Source organism: Opisthocomus hoazin, chromosome 15, assembly GCF_030867145.1.
Source record: "Opisthocomus hoazin isolate bOpiHoa1 chromosome 15, bOpiHoa1.hap1, whole genome shotgun sequence".
In the NCBI taxonomy this organism is placed as follows: domain Eukaryota; kingdom Metazoa; phylum Chordata; class Aves; order Opisthocomiformes; family Opisthocomidae; genus Opisthocomus; species Opisthocomus hoazin.
In genome coordinates this window covers 2,148,749-2,166,703 of record NC_134428.1, presented here as the reverse complement: position 1 = coordinate 2,166,703, position 17,955 = coordinate 2,148,749, and the positions used below count along the sequence as shown (strand labels likewise).

Genomic DNA, 17,955 nt, shown 5'->3' with positions numbered 1-17,955 from the left:
GCAGGATGTGTTGTCCAGTTATTTCTCTTTGCCTTCTTCATTGCAGCTGAGTTTTCTCTTCTCACCATCATGGCCTATGACCGCTATGTTGCCATCTGCAGACCCCTGCACTATGGGACCCTCCTGGGCAGCAGAGCTTGTGTCCACATGGCAGCAGCTGCTTGGGGCAGTGCTTTTCTCGGTTCTTTCCTGCACACTGCCAATACGTTTTCCATACCCCTCTGCAAGGGCAATACTGTGGACCAGTTCTTCTGCGAAGTACCCCAGATCCTCAAGCTCTGCTGCTCACACTCCTGTCTCAGGGAAATTGGGCTTCTCATGGTTACTGTTGCTTCAGCTTTTGAGTGTTTTGTTTTCATTGTACTGTCCTATGTGCAGATCTTCAGGGCTGTGCTGAGGATCTCCTCTGAGCAGGGACGGCACAAAGCCTCTTCTACGTGCTTCCCTCACCTGGCTGTGGTATCCCTGTTTATCAGCACTGCAGTGTTTGCATACCTGAAGCCCCCCTCCTTCTCTTCCCCATCCCTGGACGTGGTGGTGGCTGTTCTGTACTCAGTGGTTCCTCCAGCAGTGAACCCCCTCATCTACAGCATGAGGAACCAGGAGCTCAAAGACGCCCTGAAGAAGCTCATTCAATCAGCAGTCTTTCAGCAGCAATAAGCTCCTCGTGTCTCTTCCCAAGTCTTTTCCAATGTTTACTGAGACCTCCTGTGCCTTGGGCATTTTATCTGTGACAATTCCATTTCTCCAGGAATGTCTGCATCCCCTCCACTTCTCCAAAGACGTGAACTTAATCTTTCTGACTGAAAGGCTTTAACATATGTATCTGGCACGAAGGTAGAGGTTGCCTCCCATGTCACATCTCTGTAATAAAAGAGAATTTCCTCAGTGGCACTTTCTGCAGGTTGGGTTCTTCTTCCAAAGCTGACATCAGGAACAGACTGAGGAAACTGCTACCACGAGGCCTTGCTGCTGAGCAGGGCTTCTTTGTGGGGTGAGGTGTATATAGGGTGATGCATTGGATAATGAGACTTGGACTGAGCTTTCACTTGTTGCTGCCCAGTGCTCCTGGAGATGGTGACAAGCAGCCGGGATCTGCCTGCGACAGTCCCCCTCTGGCTGCCATGCAGCGCAGCCTGATCGCTGTGCAGAGGCGAGCCATGAGCTTGGGGCCCTGCAGCAAGCATGGAAAGGGGGTAGAATCATCTGGTCAGGCCAGCACAGACACCATCTCCTGGAGAAAGGCTTGCTAGAGGCATGGATGCTCCCAGAGAAGAGAAAGGAAACAGTCTCTTTTTGGGACTCTGCCTGTCTTGGGACAGGCTGCTCTGTCACCGGGGCAGCAGGAGCAGCCAAAGGAGTCCCAGGGCCAGGAATCTTTTGCTGGAGAGAGGGTCTGGCACAGAGAGGCTGCCTGCATGGACACATAAGAATCTCTCTGAGACAACAAGAGGGGAAACAGGGTGACACTGACCTGTGTCTCCTCATGCCACCAGCCCTAGGGCTGATGGGGGAGGCTGACCCAACTCTCTGAGCTCCAAGAGCTGCATTGTCCTTCAGAGAGGCTTGGGCTGTGGGGTGAGTGCTCAGAGCTCTGCAGCACTGTGTGGAGGGGACTGCTATGGGTCCAGGGCAGCCTCGGGTGCTGGAATGTGCTGTGCTGGGGAGAGGGCAGAGGAGCTGGGGACATCTGAAGAGGGTTTGGCCTGGGCTGAAAAGTGCCCAGAAAATGCAGAAGTTAGATGAGCTGTGTGACCATGCCAAGTGAGGACACACTCCATTGGGTTTGTGGTACAGAGCCAGGACTGACGGAAGGGATCTGAGACATGCAAGCAGAGGACAGAGGGTTTGGTCTGCACACTTGGTGACATCGACAGACCAGGAAGGTGACCCAGGGCGTCACCCCCCCAGCCTCTCTCACTGGTCATTTCCAGCAGTGGCTGCTCAGCCAAGGTTTCTGGGTGAGTTTCGCTGTAAGGTCATCTCCACCTTCCTGCTGGGCTCAGTGCCTGTATCCAGGGAAAGTCCAGCCCTGCCTGGCTGCTCTCCTGGCCCAGACCCTGTCAGACCCTGGAGCAGGGCTGGCTGTGAAGCCTCACATGTGGCATGGCCATTCCAGAAGCGTGGAGAGGCTGCCTAAGAAGGCGGCCATGGGGTGACAAAGTGTGAAGGACTGCTGTGGGCATCGTGTCATAGGCACCATTCCCCACTCAAAAACACCCTCTCCCTAAATGTGGCTACACAGTGGGGCCGAGGGACAATACAAGAGGCAGCAGGGCTGGGACGTTGCAAGACAGGGTGCAGCCATGAAGCAGCTCCCAAAAGCAGACATCAAGGGCAAGTACAGACAAGCAATATCTGTACTTAGCCTGCACTGGTCAGGTATGACTTTGGGAGAAGCAAAGCTCTCTCAGAGTTTGTGGCTGCAAGAAAAGTCAAGAGCAAAGAGCTGGAATTGCTGTGTTAGAGACCAAGGCTGAACAAGGGAAATGCAGGGCTGCTTTTGAGTGGGGAGAGGAAGTCAACAATAGCAGACAGTAATGAGGCTGACGGACTCTATGCCTTCTTTGCCTGAGTCTTCCTGATAAGGTCTCTCAGGCCTCAGTGTTCAAGGAGGGGTTCAAGAGGACGAGAAGACATATTGGCAGGACCCTCATGAAATGCCAGAAAGACGAATGCCAGTTTCTGCCCCTGCACGGGACTCACGCTGGAAATTACACAGGCTGGGGGCTGCCTGCCTGGGATCAGCCCCGTGGGAAAGGTCTTGGTGGTCAGGGGTCTGGTCGGGAGGCAGCCGTGTGCCCTGGCAGCAAGGGCGGTCTTCAGCTTCCTGGGCTCTACGATCAGGAGCATGGCCAGGAGATCAAGGGAAGGGATTCTCTGAAATACTCAATCCAGGTTTCAGACTCCCAATTCAGGAACGATACTGGCAAGATGGAGTAGGTTTATTAAAGTTCGCTCAGGACAGCCAGGGCCTGGAGCACTTTGCCTGTGAGGAGACTGAGAGAGATGGGCTTGCTGAGCCTCGAGGAGAGAAGGCTGAGGGGGACCTCATCCTAGCCTGCCAGCAGCTACGAGAAGGCCATGGAGAAAACAGAGTCCATCTCTTCTCCACTGTGCATAGCAGGAGAACAACAAATAATGGGAGGAAGATGAAAGAGAAGAGGTTCAACAGGAGAGAAGGACAAATTGTCCCCAGGAGCTCAGCCAAGTGCTGGAATAGGTCACCCAGAGAGGTTGGGCAGTCTCTGTCCATGGGGCTGTGTAAGCCAAAACAGACAGGATGCAGAAACAACCACAAAATCACGGGTGAAATGTAAAGAGTAGATTTATTTTCTCTACCTCGCAAACCAGGGGATCTCTGATACAGTACCTGGGTAGAGGCACAGAAGCCAAGCAGGAATGCAGACACCACAGAGCTAGGTCCTTACTAGAGAAAGAGTGCCAGCTACTGAACCTGCTGCTTTTGCCTGGATTTATCAGGGATTTGCTCAGACAGAGCTTTCCACTGTGCCTTGATCCTTCCCGCAGCAAGGCAGGAATCTCGAGCATGTTCGACACATTACCTTGGAGTCTGTTGCAGGCCTGTGTTATCTAAAGGCAGATGTTCTACTTGTCAAGCACACAAGACTAAACAGTGATATGTGTGTTTTTCGACACCCAGCTGCAAGTCACTTGAGCATGTTCACAATCGTCTTCGCCAACCTTCCATGATTATCCCACATGCAGCATGTGACAATCCAACAGCACACGCCATCTCTCCTGCCTTGAAATGCTATTGTGACAGATGGAGCCCAAAGTCACGGGCTAAGTGAACTCAATGGACATTACGGAGGGATGGCCCATAACGTAAGGAACATCTCTGTGTGCAAATGAAAAGACAGCAAAAGTGGTGGTAATTTATAGGAAAGTGTTGGATCTGAGCATGAGGTAGATGGTAGAAAATAAGGGGTGGATACTGTCCCGGTTTCAGCTGGGACAGAGTTAATTTTGATCTGAGCAGCTGCTGTTTTGTATTTAGTATGAGAAGAAAGTTGGTACCACTGAAGTTTATGGCTGTTTCTAGGAAACTAAGGTCTTTTTCTGGTTTCTTTTGTTCAGCTAATGAGTAGGTCTGCAGGAGCTGGGAGGTGGCAGAGCCAGGCAGCTAACCCAAGATGACCAATGGAAATATTCCATATCACAGGTGGCATGCTCAGTATAGAAGTGGGGGTTGTTTGGGGACAGATCCATGAATTCCAGGAGTTCCGCGGATTCTGCGATGGCTTCTTAGGGACAGACTGTGCAACTGGGCATTGGGCAGTGAGAAAAATTGCATTGTGTATCACTTGTTTTGCATAATCGTTTGTAGTAGTAGTATAAAAATTAGTCTTAGTATAGTTCCTTCCTTTAATTTCTTAGTAAACTGCCTTTATCTCAACCCATGAGTTTTAGTTTTGTCCATTCTCCTCCCCATCCCACTGCAGGATAGGAGCAGAGAGCAAGCAGCTGTCTGGTCCTTGTTGCAAGCTACCACATTAAATCACTACACCATGGGAATTCCTCCCTGGGTCAGCAATTCCATTCAACAGGTACCTCCTTCTTCTACCGGTAGTGTCCTGCAAGTCCTCATGCTGCTGTCTTGTCAGAGGCACCACAAATCTGGTATGCACAAACTAAAAGCTTTTAACATAGAGCTTCCCTCGAAGGGGGCTATGAGAAACTGTTAGATTTGGCAATAGAAACCTCATGAAATTTTAGAAGAAGTTACAAGTCTTATTGAGGGAAGAGAATAACTCAAAAAATGAGGGAGGTGGGGACGTGAACAGCTCAGGAGTGACCCTGAGGAGAAGGGCCTGGGCATTCCCAGGGATGCCACATGAGCGAGTTGCACATGCTCAAGGCGAATAAGGCCAAGAGCATACCGGGCTGCATTAGGAGGAGTGTGGCCACCCAGAGAAGAGCGTTATCATCCCCGTTGGCTCAACACTGGTATAACCACATCTGGACTAGTGTGTCTGCATGTGGGGCTCCCCAGTGGGGAGGAACTAAAAATGTTCTAGAGGAGATCTACCAGGAAGGGGTTTTGGGCATCTGTAGAGAGGCTGAGGGTCCTGGGCTTCTTTAGCCTCGTGAATTGGAGGCTGACGGCACTAAAGTAGCAGCCTGTGACTCCTTGAAGGATTATTTCAGAGATGATGGAGCTTTTCTTGGTAGTGAGAAGGAAAGGAAATCTTCATGAAGTGCATCTTGGAAGGTTCAGAATGGACATGAGGAATGAGAAACGTCACTCGAAGTGTAGCAGTGTTGTGCAAGAGGTCACCCACGGGGTGTTTGGATCAGCCCCTGGATTTCAATTTGAAGGAACAGCCATTGAGGGTGAAGAGACAACAGTGAAAATACGGAAATGTCGGAGTGAAAGCTAGGCGGGAACACAAAATGAGTATCTACAGGCTGAAGTGAAAGAGGTGCAGGCACGGAACAGTGTAGGACAGCCTGCAGTAGAGATGGCTGAGGACTCTGGCAGGGCCAAAATTTTAACAGGACCGAAGGCTTTGTCTGCTTGACTATGGATGTTGCCTGTACCACTGAGGCCAAGCAGGAGAAATATTCTTTTGAGGCTCTAGACTTTGTTTCTTCCTCATCTCTTCATTGGAAGGCTGGGAGGTTTCACAGACTTTTCCTACACTTTTCATTGCTCACCCTCACATCCAGCAGTATCCAGCAAGAACCCTGAGCCACAGGTGAGGGACAGGATCTGCCTTCCCAGGGCCTGGGGCTCAGGCCTTGGCCTTTCTGCTTCGTAAAGCAGAACAAGGGGTTTTTTTTCTTAGCTATGCAGCCACCTGCACAGTGCCTCTGCCTACCTGCAATCATGGCCTCCAATTCTCTGCTCTAACGAGTCCCTGGGGAGGCTTTGTCAGTAATGGCCCTCAGTGGGGCCAATCAATGCTTCCAGGTACTTTCCGTTTTGCTTCTGCCTTCCTGAGCATTTTTTCTCTCTCCTCTCAGTATCTGAGGTTCATTAACTAAACACCAAATACCCCATGGGGCTCATTAAAATACAGAAAGTGCCAAGCTAACAAGCTCATGTAATTTTCTTCAATTCTTCAAGACATGTACCGCTAGCAGGAGCTTTGTCATAGTGTAGATAAGGAGGAAGATGTCATCCTGTGCCTAATAAAAATATTTATTTATTTTAAGGTATATTTTTAATTGCTTTTCAATTTAGAGAGGAAGTGGTAGGAACATTCTCCAAGCAATACTGATCCATGGTGTTTCCTCAGGATATCTGGACAGGTAGGAAAAGGTGTGCCTTGAGGTCAGACACTCTATGGAAAAGTTTGCTCCTCACCTCCCCAACCTCAACATTTCTCTCATCGGCCACCTGGGAGTTGTGTCACTGTTTCTTGCATCAGCCTTCTCCGCTGATCTCTGCAGCTGGATGTTACAGCTCCATTGCACCGTCTCCCACCTCCTCTCCATAGAGAGCTGGCTGCACACAGGCACAGAAGGAGTTTTCCTATTTGCAAGAAAGGAATAATTAAAGCATAATCATGTTCCATAAACAAAATACATAGTAATTACAATCTACCTCTAATGAGGTTGCCTTCCTATAAGTCATAATCTTATGAGAAATATTATGGCTATGTAGAGGAAAACAAAAGTTATAAACACACTTAAAGAGCTGGCAAAGGAGACAATTAGACTGCTGAAAGGCAGGCAAACTTTTAACTCCCTGATGTCAAAATAGCAGCTCGGTAGGTGGCAGGAATCTGAATGAACAAAGAGTAAAGGGAGGAGAAAACTGGACAATGATGGAAAGGGTCTTTGTCTAGGTAGCCTGCATCTGAAAAAAATTACTTTAGAAATAGTGAAGACAGGTGAAAATATATGAAAAATTAGAGAAATTCAATACACCATTTAACAGGAAGAATAGCAGTTATGATGTTATAAGGGGAGATCGACATTTCTTTGGAATATAGCTTTCTAAACTTCCTGGCATTGGTCGAGGGCTCTTGTGAGTGAGGACAAGGCAATGTTGTGCCTGTTGTTGAAAGAGGTCAGAACGTCAACCCAGGGAACCCCAGGCTGTACAAGGTCAATTTGGCATTTCTGTGCACCTAAAAAAGAAGAACGTGTCTGAAAGCAGTCAGCATGGACTGATGATGGATCAATCATGCCTCTCAAACCTAGTTGCTGTCATGATGAAGTATCAGCATTTGTGCATGAGTGAAGAACAGTGGATGCCATTTTTGACCCTTTTGACATGGTCTCCCTCAATGTCCTTTCACCCTGGTTAGGCCATTACAGCCAGGATGTCTTGACAAAAAATGGGTAAAAATATAGCTGGATGATCAGGCTGAGGGAGCAGTGGTGAAGGAGTCATGCCCTACCTGGAGGTCACTGGGACATACTGGGGCATTGTGGGGCAGCAGAGGGAATTATCCTTGACTCCTCACGCATTTCTTCCCAAGCTCAACATCACTCCTAACTCCTAACACCCAAGTGTCATAGGGAGGATGTGGAATGGGAGTGGCAGTCAGGTCATAACACTCTGTTTCTGAAATTCTCCATTGTGGGTCCTTCCCAATGGCTGCAGTTCTCCACAAATTGCTCCAGCATGAATCCTTTCCACAGGGTACAGTCCTTCAGGAATGGACTGCTCGACCGTGGGTCCCTCACAGGCCGCAGGTCCTGCCGGAAAACCTGCTGCTGCATTGGCTTCTCTTCATGGGCAGCATATCCTTGGTCCTCCATGGGCTGCAGGTTTGCTTTCACTATGCTAAGGCATAAAGGCCAGCCCAGCACGGCTTCTCTTCTGGGACAGACCACCAGAAGTCCTGGAGGATGGATGTTTCCTGTGCCCTTGGGAGCTGAGAAAATTGAATGCTTGTTACACACCAGTGTCTTGGCTACTGTTTCTCACTCTGCTCCCTTGTAGTGAGTACACAGGGAGCTGGAAAGAAGTTGAAAGGGAACACAGCCAGGACAGCTGATCCAAACTGCCCAGAGGGATATTCCATACCATAGGACCTCATGCTCAGGAATAAAAGTATGGAACAGAGGAAGAAGGAGGTGGAGGTTTTGATTGTTGAAGGATTCTGCTGCTTGGAGAGTGGCTGGGCATCAGTCTGCTTGTGGGAGGTGGTGAAAGATGGTCTTTGTTTCACTTGATGAGGCTTTTAACATCTCTTCACCTATTAAACTGTTCTTATCTTGAGCTGAAACTTCTCACACTTTATTTCTTCCTGTTCTCTGCCCAGTCCCACTGGGGAAGGGGAGGGAAGAGTGAGAAGCTGCTGGGCTATTGGCCAGGGTCTACCCACCACAGCAAGGAATGTGTTGATAACTGTGAATGATTTTCTGCAGGGCTGCCAAGATTCTCAGAGGCTGAAGCACTTGTCTGGCAGGAGAAATGGAGGGCAAGGGCCTTGTTTAGCCTGGAGAGTGGAAGATCTCAAGAATTTCACAACAGCCTGTCTGTCCCTATGCGGAAGCGTTCATGAAGATGGAGCCAGTCTTGTCACCGTGGTGCTTGGCAGGAGGATACCAGACAATAGTAAGATGTGGAGCTAAGGAACATTCAGGATAGAGATAAGGAAATTATTTTTGTCCACGAGGGCATCCAAACATTGCAGCAAGTCTTCCAGAGACATTGTTCCATCTCAGTCCTTGGAAGCTTTCCAGCCACCACTGGATCAAGCCTTGAGCAATTTGGTCTGACTCCATAGCTGGCCCTAATGTGAATGCAAGACCAGACCAGAGACCTCCTCAAGTCCCATGAAGGAGACGGGAAACCTAAATGATACTGGGGTTCCTTGCTCTCTTGCTCTTCCCTTAAGAATGCTAGTGAAATCTCCCAGATACCCCACGACTGTGGAAGTAAGTCAGATGTTGGTATAGTCAGATCAGCTGCAACTTTCTTCTCCTGATCCAGACAGTGTTGTCCAGAAGCAAGGCTGCTTGACAAGGATGCCCAAAAGAGTCCCAATCAATTTCTTTGCTTCCCCTTTTGTTCCCTTTTCACTCTTCCCACCTCTCCAGTACTCTTTAACCATCCTTATCACCTCCTATGCAAAAAACTGCTGAGTCTTCTTTACCATTTCCCAACTGAACCTGCGTTTGATCATTTTGGACCCTCCGTTCTATTGATGATTACAGCACTGCTCTTAGCTTGCTTAGAAACTCCATGAACACTAGTACTCATTTCTTATCTCCAACAACTTCATTTACAGTAATGTTGGAAGCACCATAACTTAGGATGACCATTGTTACACATACTTTAAAAGCTGGATTCTTGCAGGTCCTGTCCTTGGGACCTTGACACACCTGGGGATTTGGCAAACAGGAACCTGAAGACTTAGGAGGAAAAGCTGCAGAACAAGTCCATGCAGCAGAAAGGGGAGGGATCTGACCGGCTAACGAGTGCTCTGAGGAGAAGGGCCTGGGCATCATGATAGCAGATGCCATAGGAGCCAGTGGGCCTCACATTTCAAAAGGAAAGTGGAGAAATTGAAGAAGGTCCAGACAAGGTTTGCCAAGATGAAACAAGGCAGCGTAAATCATGAACTGTGAGGAGAGTCTGAGGGAATTATGCATCTCTGGCCTCCTGAAGGGGAGGCATGGGTTGCCGTGGTATGAGCCTACAGCTACATGGAGGGTTGACCGAGCCAAGCTCTCCACTGTAGCGACAAGTGATCATAGGAATCATAGGAATCATAGAATCATAGGTTGGAAAAGACCTCATCAAGTCCAACCATCCACCCAAAACCACCATGCTTACTAAACCATATCCCGAAGAGCGGTATCTACACATTTTTTGAACACCTCAAAAAACAACGTTTAGATATGACACTTTGGGATATGCTTTAGTAAGATAGGACAGAAGCAACAGCCACCAAATGCTTCTTGGGAGCTTTAGGCTGAGCTTTAAGCAAAATAAAATGTACTAGGAGGAGCACTGATGAGATCTCTACCTTTGGAGCTCTTCATGTTTCAGCTCCACAATGTCACCGCCAGACTGGAGGTTGCCCTAGAGACCCCCAACAGTCTCTTCCCCACCAAACCTTCCATGAGCCTCTTCCTTACTACACATTCTGCAAGAAGAGATGCAGGTGGCTATGCGGGCCTCTACTTTATTGGACAGCTCAGGGTGGAATGGAGTTCAGAAGGTCTCAACTCCAGCGCCCAGCTCAAAGAGAGGCCAGCTCTGAGGTCAGACCTGCTTGCACAATAAATGTCTTCACCCACAGAAAGAGGTTACACATGAACCAGGCATCGAAGCCTCCATTACGCAAATGGAGACGATGCATTTGATCAGCTCCCTGAACACAGCTATTGGTATTCCAGGCCTCCTGAGATTCCTGGGAATGTTCACCTTCTACAAGCTTCCTGGGATGTCTTCCCACCATGGGGTGCTTTAGGCTGTAAACAAAATTGAAAGCAAGGCTCTGACTTGGGTACTCTCAACTTCAGTGCTAAAAGACAGCAAGCTGGAAGGAGCAAAATTTAAAACCTGTGAGAAATGAGCTGAAGATAAGAGTATGAAACAAGCATAGCCTTTAGATCACTCCACATGTGATGGCTCTGCTCTCAGTTTGCAATCATTTGCACTCAGAAACCTCACCTGTTCCTGGTAGATGACAGGTTGACCATGAGCCAGTCATCATGCCCTTGTTGCCAAGAAGGCCAATGGGATCCTGGGATGCATTATGAAGAGCGTGGCCAGCAGGTCGAGGGAAGTTCTCCTTCCCCTCTACAATGCCCTAGTGAGGCCCCACCCGGAGTACTCTGTCCAGTTCTGGGCTCCCCAATTCAAGAAAGATGAGGAGCTACTGGAGAGAGTCCAGCGGAGGGCCACAAGGATGATGAGGGGACTGGAGCATCTCTGCTACGAGGAGAGGCTGAGGGAGCTGAGCTTGTTCAGCCTGAAGAAGAGAAGGCTGCGAGGGGACCTTATAAATGCTCACAAATATCTGCAGGGTGGGTGTCAGGAGGATGGGGCCAAACTCTTTTCAGTGGTGCCCAGCGACAGGACAAGGAGCAATGGGCACAAACTGAAGCACAGGAAATTCTGTCTGAACATGAGGAAGAACTTCTTCCCTCTGAGGGTGACGGAGCCCTGGCCCAGGCTGCCCAGGGAGGCTGTGGAGTCTCCTTCTCTGGAGATATTCAAGACCCGCCTGGATAAGGTCCTGTGCAGCCTGCTGTAGGTGACCCTGCTTTGGCAGGAGGGTTGGACTAGATGACCCACAGAGGTCTCTTCCAACCCCTACCATACTCTGATTCTGTGATTCTGTGATATAATGAATAATGAATAATTGTATTATTGTAGAATTTGATCATTATTAGCAATAGATATTGAATCAATGTGTAATAAAATGTAATTTGATTTAACATGGAAGTATTGAAAGTAATGATTATTTCAACACCTCGAAAAGGAGGAAATGTATCCAGGGTGATAGAATCAGTTGACCATAAACATGAACAGTGCTGCTGTGTTCCTAGTACAGCCCAACCCACCTGGACATCAGGTCCGGGAACAGAGGTCTATTCTCTAGGTAACCACTAACGCTAACCGTAGTGGGTAATGCTGTTTTTGTCAAGAGAAATGATGGAGTGTGGTTCTGTGAAACGGACTGAAGAGACTGACCAGGTTTGCCAAGATTGAGAGCCTAGTGGGCAAAAGGTGATTCCGGCAGGGGGAGACCACGACCACCAACTCACTGACCCCCTACTCAAGTAATACCACCTACCCAAAAACAAATAATAGAAGAGGGTGACTGAGTCTGCGCAACAATCTACGTAAGAAGCGAGAAAGTCTACATCAGTCGGCAAAGAGAATAATATTGAATATGCATGAATAAAATAAATATATATATTTTTAATCTATATAAACTGCATGGAAAAGTTATGAGGTATGCACGTCTGGAGGAATTATCCCTCGTGCATCCAGCGCTGCAATAAAGAATGCCTGCCTTTTAACACTACAGTGGTGTTACGAGGTGTTATTCCTGGATTTTCGGTGACAAGAGGAGGAAGATCATTAAGTATTGACATAAACAGCATAAGAAAAGTCATGTAAACTGAAACTTAACGGACATGGAAGCTTTCAACCTCAACCATTCTTCAAAATAGTTTTTCAATTTTTCTTCTAGTATGTACAGCTTTTGAGTCTATTAAAAATAACAGATAAAGAATCTTTTGACTCACTTGTACAATATCAAATGTATTCTGAACATGTGAGGCCTCATGTCCACAGCAAACAGTTTTGTATTATCTGCCTATACCTCTGAAAAGAACAATTATTTCAGAATTTCAAGTGTAACTAATATTCTTGGTAAGAGTCTTTACTTGCACAGACAATAAATATTGTTTGTTTACTGTTAAATGAATGGAAGGCAAAAGAGTGTAAGAAGTAAAAAAAGCAAAAAAAATATTGCAGAGAGAGCAGGAGAAAGATTCTCTTGCAGAATCTATGCAAATTCTTAACAGAGACTATGCTAAGAATATCAGACCTAAAAATATTGCTTGATAGAAAAGATGAATTCTGAATATACAGAAGAGCATGTTTTAACACATTCAAAGTCAGATTGGACGGGGCTCTGAGCAACCTGATCTAGTTGAATATGTCCCTGCTCAAAGTAGGGGGGTGGACTAGATGACTTAAAGGTCCCTTTCAACCCAAGATATTCTGCAATTCTGTATTCTTCCTGGATTTTCCTGGTGATTATTACAGTCTTCTTTGCTGCCTCATGGTGAGCTTTCTCATGCATAGCAGGGCCTTTATGGTTATCTCTTATGAAACTGCTGTCTTTTTATGTACGCATCTGCAGAAAGAGTCACAGAAAAGCACCACATGGATCAAAACAGATGCCGAGTGATGTGCCCTTAAGAACCAGGTGAGCTCCCCCATGCCTGTGGCTTCCTGGTAAGGAGTGTGTCCTGAGGAGGGGATCCAGCCTCTGCTACTCTCTGGGGAGGGAAATTAGCAGTGTCCATGCTGCCTCGGAATACACATGGTGACTTTTTCAAGATCATCCTTCATCTGAAGGGCTTCAGACATGTACTTGTGGATTAGGTGTTGCAAATACTGATTCCACTGACATTGCTCAGAGGGGCTACCACAGATGCAGATTGCTCCCCTGCAGATATTTATACTTAGGCAGATTAGTTCTCTGGTTGTTGTTGTTGCAGATATTGATGCTTTTAGGGAAATCACACAAACTCTTGAAGGACAGTGGAGGATTACCACCTTAGTGGTCCTTCATTGAACCTGTTCCTCTTTGCCATTGTCTCACTGTCATTGTTCAGGGTGTGGTGTGAAAGGTGCTGAGCAGAGGGTGACAATCACTATTTTTGCCTGGGCTCCTGCTCATACAGGATGCTGTTGGCTGCCTTTGCTGCTGGGTCGTGGTTTGCCTAATGAAGTCAAGGACCACCAGCACCATTTCCAGAGAGCTGCTGCCCAGCCACACAGCTCCTTGCTTCTGTCTCTGCAGCCTGTAATTCCCCTGATCAGTCCTTGGGTCTCTACAAGATGTATGAAAGAGGTGCTTTCTGCTTTCTCCAGTCACAATGAAATTCCATTGTGTATCAGAGTAGCCCTGCTATGACATCAGCCTGGTCTCTCAACATCCTTGGACCCATCCCCTCTGGTCCAGTGGGTTATAAAGGGTTGACCTTATCTAAGTAACCCCTGACTTGATCTCCCTCCACTGCTGTGTTTCACCTAGGGTTCTTCCTCTTAGACACCCAGAACAGGGAGACCTTGCAGGTGGATTCTGAGGCAAAGAGGACACAGATAATTTCAGACCTATTCACCTCTGCTCTTCCTGAATTCTACAGTGGCCACACACTGTCTTTGTTTCTTTTTTAATTGTTCTAAAGGAGTAACAATTCATTGCTGTGGCCTTTAACTCCCTTGCAAATGTCAACTCTAACGGAGCTCTGGCTTTTCTAAAACCCATAGCATTTCTGAATTCCTCCTTTGTTTCCATCCTTGCATCCATCTCTTGTATGCTCCCTTTTATTCTTGGAGCTTCTCCCTGAGTTTCTTATTTGCCCAAGCTTCTCTCCTGATAGTTCTGCTTCTTGTCCTGGCTATTGACATGCACAGTCTCCTGCCTGGAAGACACTGTCCTTGAAGACCAGCTGTGCTGAGCTCTGTTGCCCTTGTGTGCTGCTCACATGGGCTTACTCACTAAAAGTCACAAGAGTAGGCCGAAATCAGCTTCTTTGAGGCACAGCATCTGCATTTTTCTGCTCTCCTCCTTGGGAGATCAGAGTCCACTATTTCACAGTTATGACAGCGACAGTTGACACAGGTTTTTACATCCTTGAACCAGCTTTTCATTCTTTTTGACTAACAGATGCATATGAGCATCACCACTCTTGAACAATCTGACAGCTGAGCTACAAAGATTGGTGTCCCAAGTTGTGTCTTCACCCAGGCTCTCCAGAAACCTCCAGGACTAATTGCATGCTATGGTGGTCCCCTTCCAGGGAATGCCAAGGTAACTGAGGTCAGCAAAGGGACATTAATTCATTCTTTGCCTCCCACCAGGACGTCACCCTTACTAGTCTCTCCCCTGACTCTGACTGATAAAGACTCACTCAGCTTGTTCATCCCATAGAGGAGCTCCACACACCTAAGCAGCTCCTTCTCACTCAGGACACCAACCTCCTGAGATTTCTGGCCTGTTTCTCCTTCTCAACCTGTATCCACCCATCACAGCACCCCAATCATGTCAGCTGTCTCAACATGCCTTGGTTGTTCTTCCCTCCAAGTGGGATGAAGAGATGCCCTGGGGGTCTCCAGCTTCTCCTCCCTGTGCCCCAGGCTGAGGCCATTGGAGCATGTCTGGGATGCAGCAGCTCAGCTGTGGCACATCTGTGCTGAGAGCAGACTGGCAAAAAGAAACCTGCTACCAAGTGCCCAAGACCTTGTGTGTGCAAAGTCTTTCCTTCACAGCAGAGACATGCTGGAGTGGATAACAGGTGACAATGTAAAGGAGAAGCAAGGTGCCCACAAGTAGAGCAAACCCTGCTTTTGACAATGCCAGGAAAGGAGTTTGATGTCTGCTCTGTCTCTGCAGCCCTGAGGGCCTGTGGTGGAGGTGAAGCTGATCTCAGGAAGGAAGAGATGATGTCGAAAATGTTCTTGGGTGTGGATGTCACTGTGAAAATTATCGGCCTGATCCATGATTGTGACATCAAAGGGATGGTTAAATACTGGAGGAGAGAACAACGAGCAGAGTTTGAGAGGGAATGCCCTCAAGTGAAGACCCTGCTGTGAAGTGCTTGCTGTTCACGCTCTGCTGTTCATCCACTGGATAGAGAAGGGACAGAACTTGTGTCACTGCAGTGGCGGGATTCCATCACTGCCCAAAGGCACCAAATCTGTGTGAGATGCCCTGGGTGGTGCCTGTCACACAGCGAGTCTGAGTGGGGATGGGGTTCCCGCATAGGACCTGTGCTGTGCATGTCAGGTTCATGCTGTTTTCCTGGAGAGCCCTAGCACCTTCAGTAGTCATAGATGTCTGTAAATGTAAAATATATGAGGATTCAGCTGCCCTGAATGAGGTTAGGCAATGAGGGGATGCACATGAGACAAATCGCATCATACTGTTAAGGCCATGCGGACAATACAGCTGATGGAGAATAGGAAGAAAGAGACCTGCCTCTCCCTGTGCCGCAGGACTCCATATGGTCAAGCTGATTACATCGATCAACAGCCCTGGACATATATAAATATTTGCAGGTTCAGTTCTCTTGAATGTGGGCACTTTCTGTCATTGAAGTTCACCAAAGGCATTTCCCACCAGCCTCCAGGAAGGTGCCCTCAGACACTGCTGTGTCTCTATGAACTGCTCCAATAGAGCTTGTAGTTGCCCACAAGCATCTTGGTCACCTTCGAAATCAATCCTGTCACCAGGTATCTGTGTCTAAAGTTCTTCCTCCTGCCCTCCATGTTTATTAATAATGAAGGGAGCTGAGACAAGGAGCTCCCATGCAGAAGCCTTTTTGGTGCCCATCTGAACTGAGGCAAGAGGAATCCCGCCTCCTGTGGGTTTGTGGTGTGCATGAGAGTGAGCTGAGTCCTCTTCTAGCTCCAGGACTTCAGATCAAGGATGAGATGCCTCAGATGAATAGGCTGAAACCCTTCCCTCAGTAGGGGTAAAGGAGATCTCTCCCTGTCACTCTCTGGTTGTCTTGTCTAATGATGGATCAAGGAAAGATGACTTTTGTTTCTTACTCTTTTTCCAATAAAGTTATGACACTGTAGAACAGAAGTGTTTCTCCCTAACAGAGGGAGGGAACATGAGTGATGACTTCATCCTGTTTCACAGCAGGTTCCCTGGGGGGAGCCCGGAGAGGGCAGAACCAGAGACACATTGGGCGGTCTTGTGCTGCTGATCTGAGCTGGGCTCCTGGGATGGAGGGAGCTCATGGCAACAGGGAAACACTTCAAAGAGACAGCTCTGCCCAGAAGCAGCTCCTCTGCAAAGCACAGCAGGGCTGCTGGCACTGCCTGCAGGCACAGAGGGGAGAGGAGTGAGGCAGAGAGGTTAAAGGCAGTCTGGGGTGTGAGGATGCTGAGAGCTCACTGAGAGAAAGATTTTTTCAGTCATTGGCACGGTAAGTCTCCACGTGAAGGGCAACATATCTGCACTTTATGAAAAGATCTACTAAAGCTGTCACACCCCCCAGCCTACGGGATGGACCTTGAGGAATATCACAGTTTTTCTCTTGCTGTAGGTGAGAATGTGCTGCAAAGAAGGACTTGCCTGCTGCACCACGACAGGTAGAGGGCAAGTCAGTTCCCTTCTCGCAAGGACGGCTGCAGGGCTATGAAGGTGGATGTGCAGCCGGGGCTGCCCGAAATTGTCCTGCAGAACAGGGTCTCTGCACAAACATGAGGCTCTGTGCTGGGGCAGGGACTCTGCTGCCTGCCAGGGTCAGCACTCAGCCTGCCCAAGGAGCTCCCCAGGTTACTGCGAGGAGAAGATGTGTGTGGAACAGAAAACCCCAGTAAGGCAGGGCAGGGTCCTTCTGCTATCAAGAAACAGCTACATGGGGTCAGGGAATCTCACAGATCCAGATCTCCCCAGGATATTTTCCTGTTGATATGTGAAGGGGAAGGTCAAAGAAGGGGTGACTATCAAGCTCTCAAGTTACTTGCCCTGTTCCCTCTGAGGATCTCAGGGACTGAGAGCACAACGACCTGGCAATGTGTGCAACTGGGTGAGGGTAGCAGTGTCCTGAGTGCCTGGCTGCCTCTGCCTCTTTCATCTCGAACCTCAATGTATTTCTCCTTCCTGCTCCACTTGTCTGTGTTACTGAAGTAGTACCCATGTTCGCTCCATCAGGCTCTCTGGGGATGGGAGTTTCAGCTGCAGAGTCAGACACTGATTATGTGGGTCCTCCCAGGTAGGCGTGTCCATGGGAATGAGGTGTGCCAGTCTTCTCTAAACTGTGGTACATAGGACAGTGAAGTCTGTGGGCCCAGAGAACAAGCTAGATTTCCCATAGTCAGAATCCATCACTAGGACACATGGCTATCTTCCTGAGGTGTTCTTCAAAGCTATGAGCAGGGCTCAAGAATGCATATCTTTCTAATAACACAATTGTGTTATCTGAAAAGCCCCATGAAGCAGCGCAGAGATGCTACGCCCAACTGAGGAAATGCTCTTGGGTTGGTGAAATGAGCTGCATGTGTCCTTGACTAGAAGTGGGGTGCTGAGACCTTGAGTAAGGGTGAGATGTTTAGGAGTCTGCTGTGTATCCTGCTGCTCTTCAGCTGTGTCTAGTGGCTTTTCAGGATAACATGGGAGTGCGATCACTCTCAATCTCAGAATAGTGTAAGCCCAGAGCAGCTGGGCAGCCCTGTTCTCCCTGAGTGCTACAGAAATGCTGAGGGTTTCTGACATCCCAGAACACTGCCCAGGTGCGTTGGGGGCAACTCTGAAA

At 48.2% G+C, this 17,955-nt stretch overlaps 1 protein-coding gene across 1 annotated transcript in view; it reads right to left on the bottom strand.

The window, feature by feature from the left end:
- Positions 1-17,955, bottom strand: part of LOC142363315 (olfactory receptor 14C36-like) — a 130,133-nt gene that overhangs the window by 17,818 nt on the left and 94,360 nt on the right. The gene's annotated exons all lie outside the window — the stretch shown is intronic.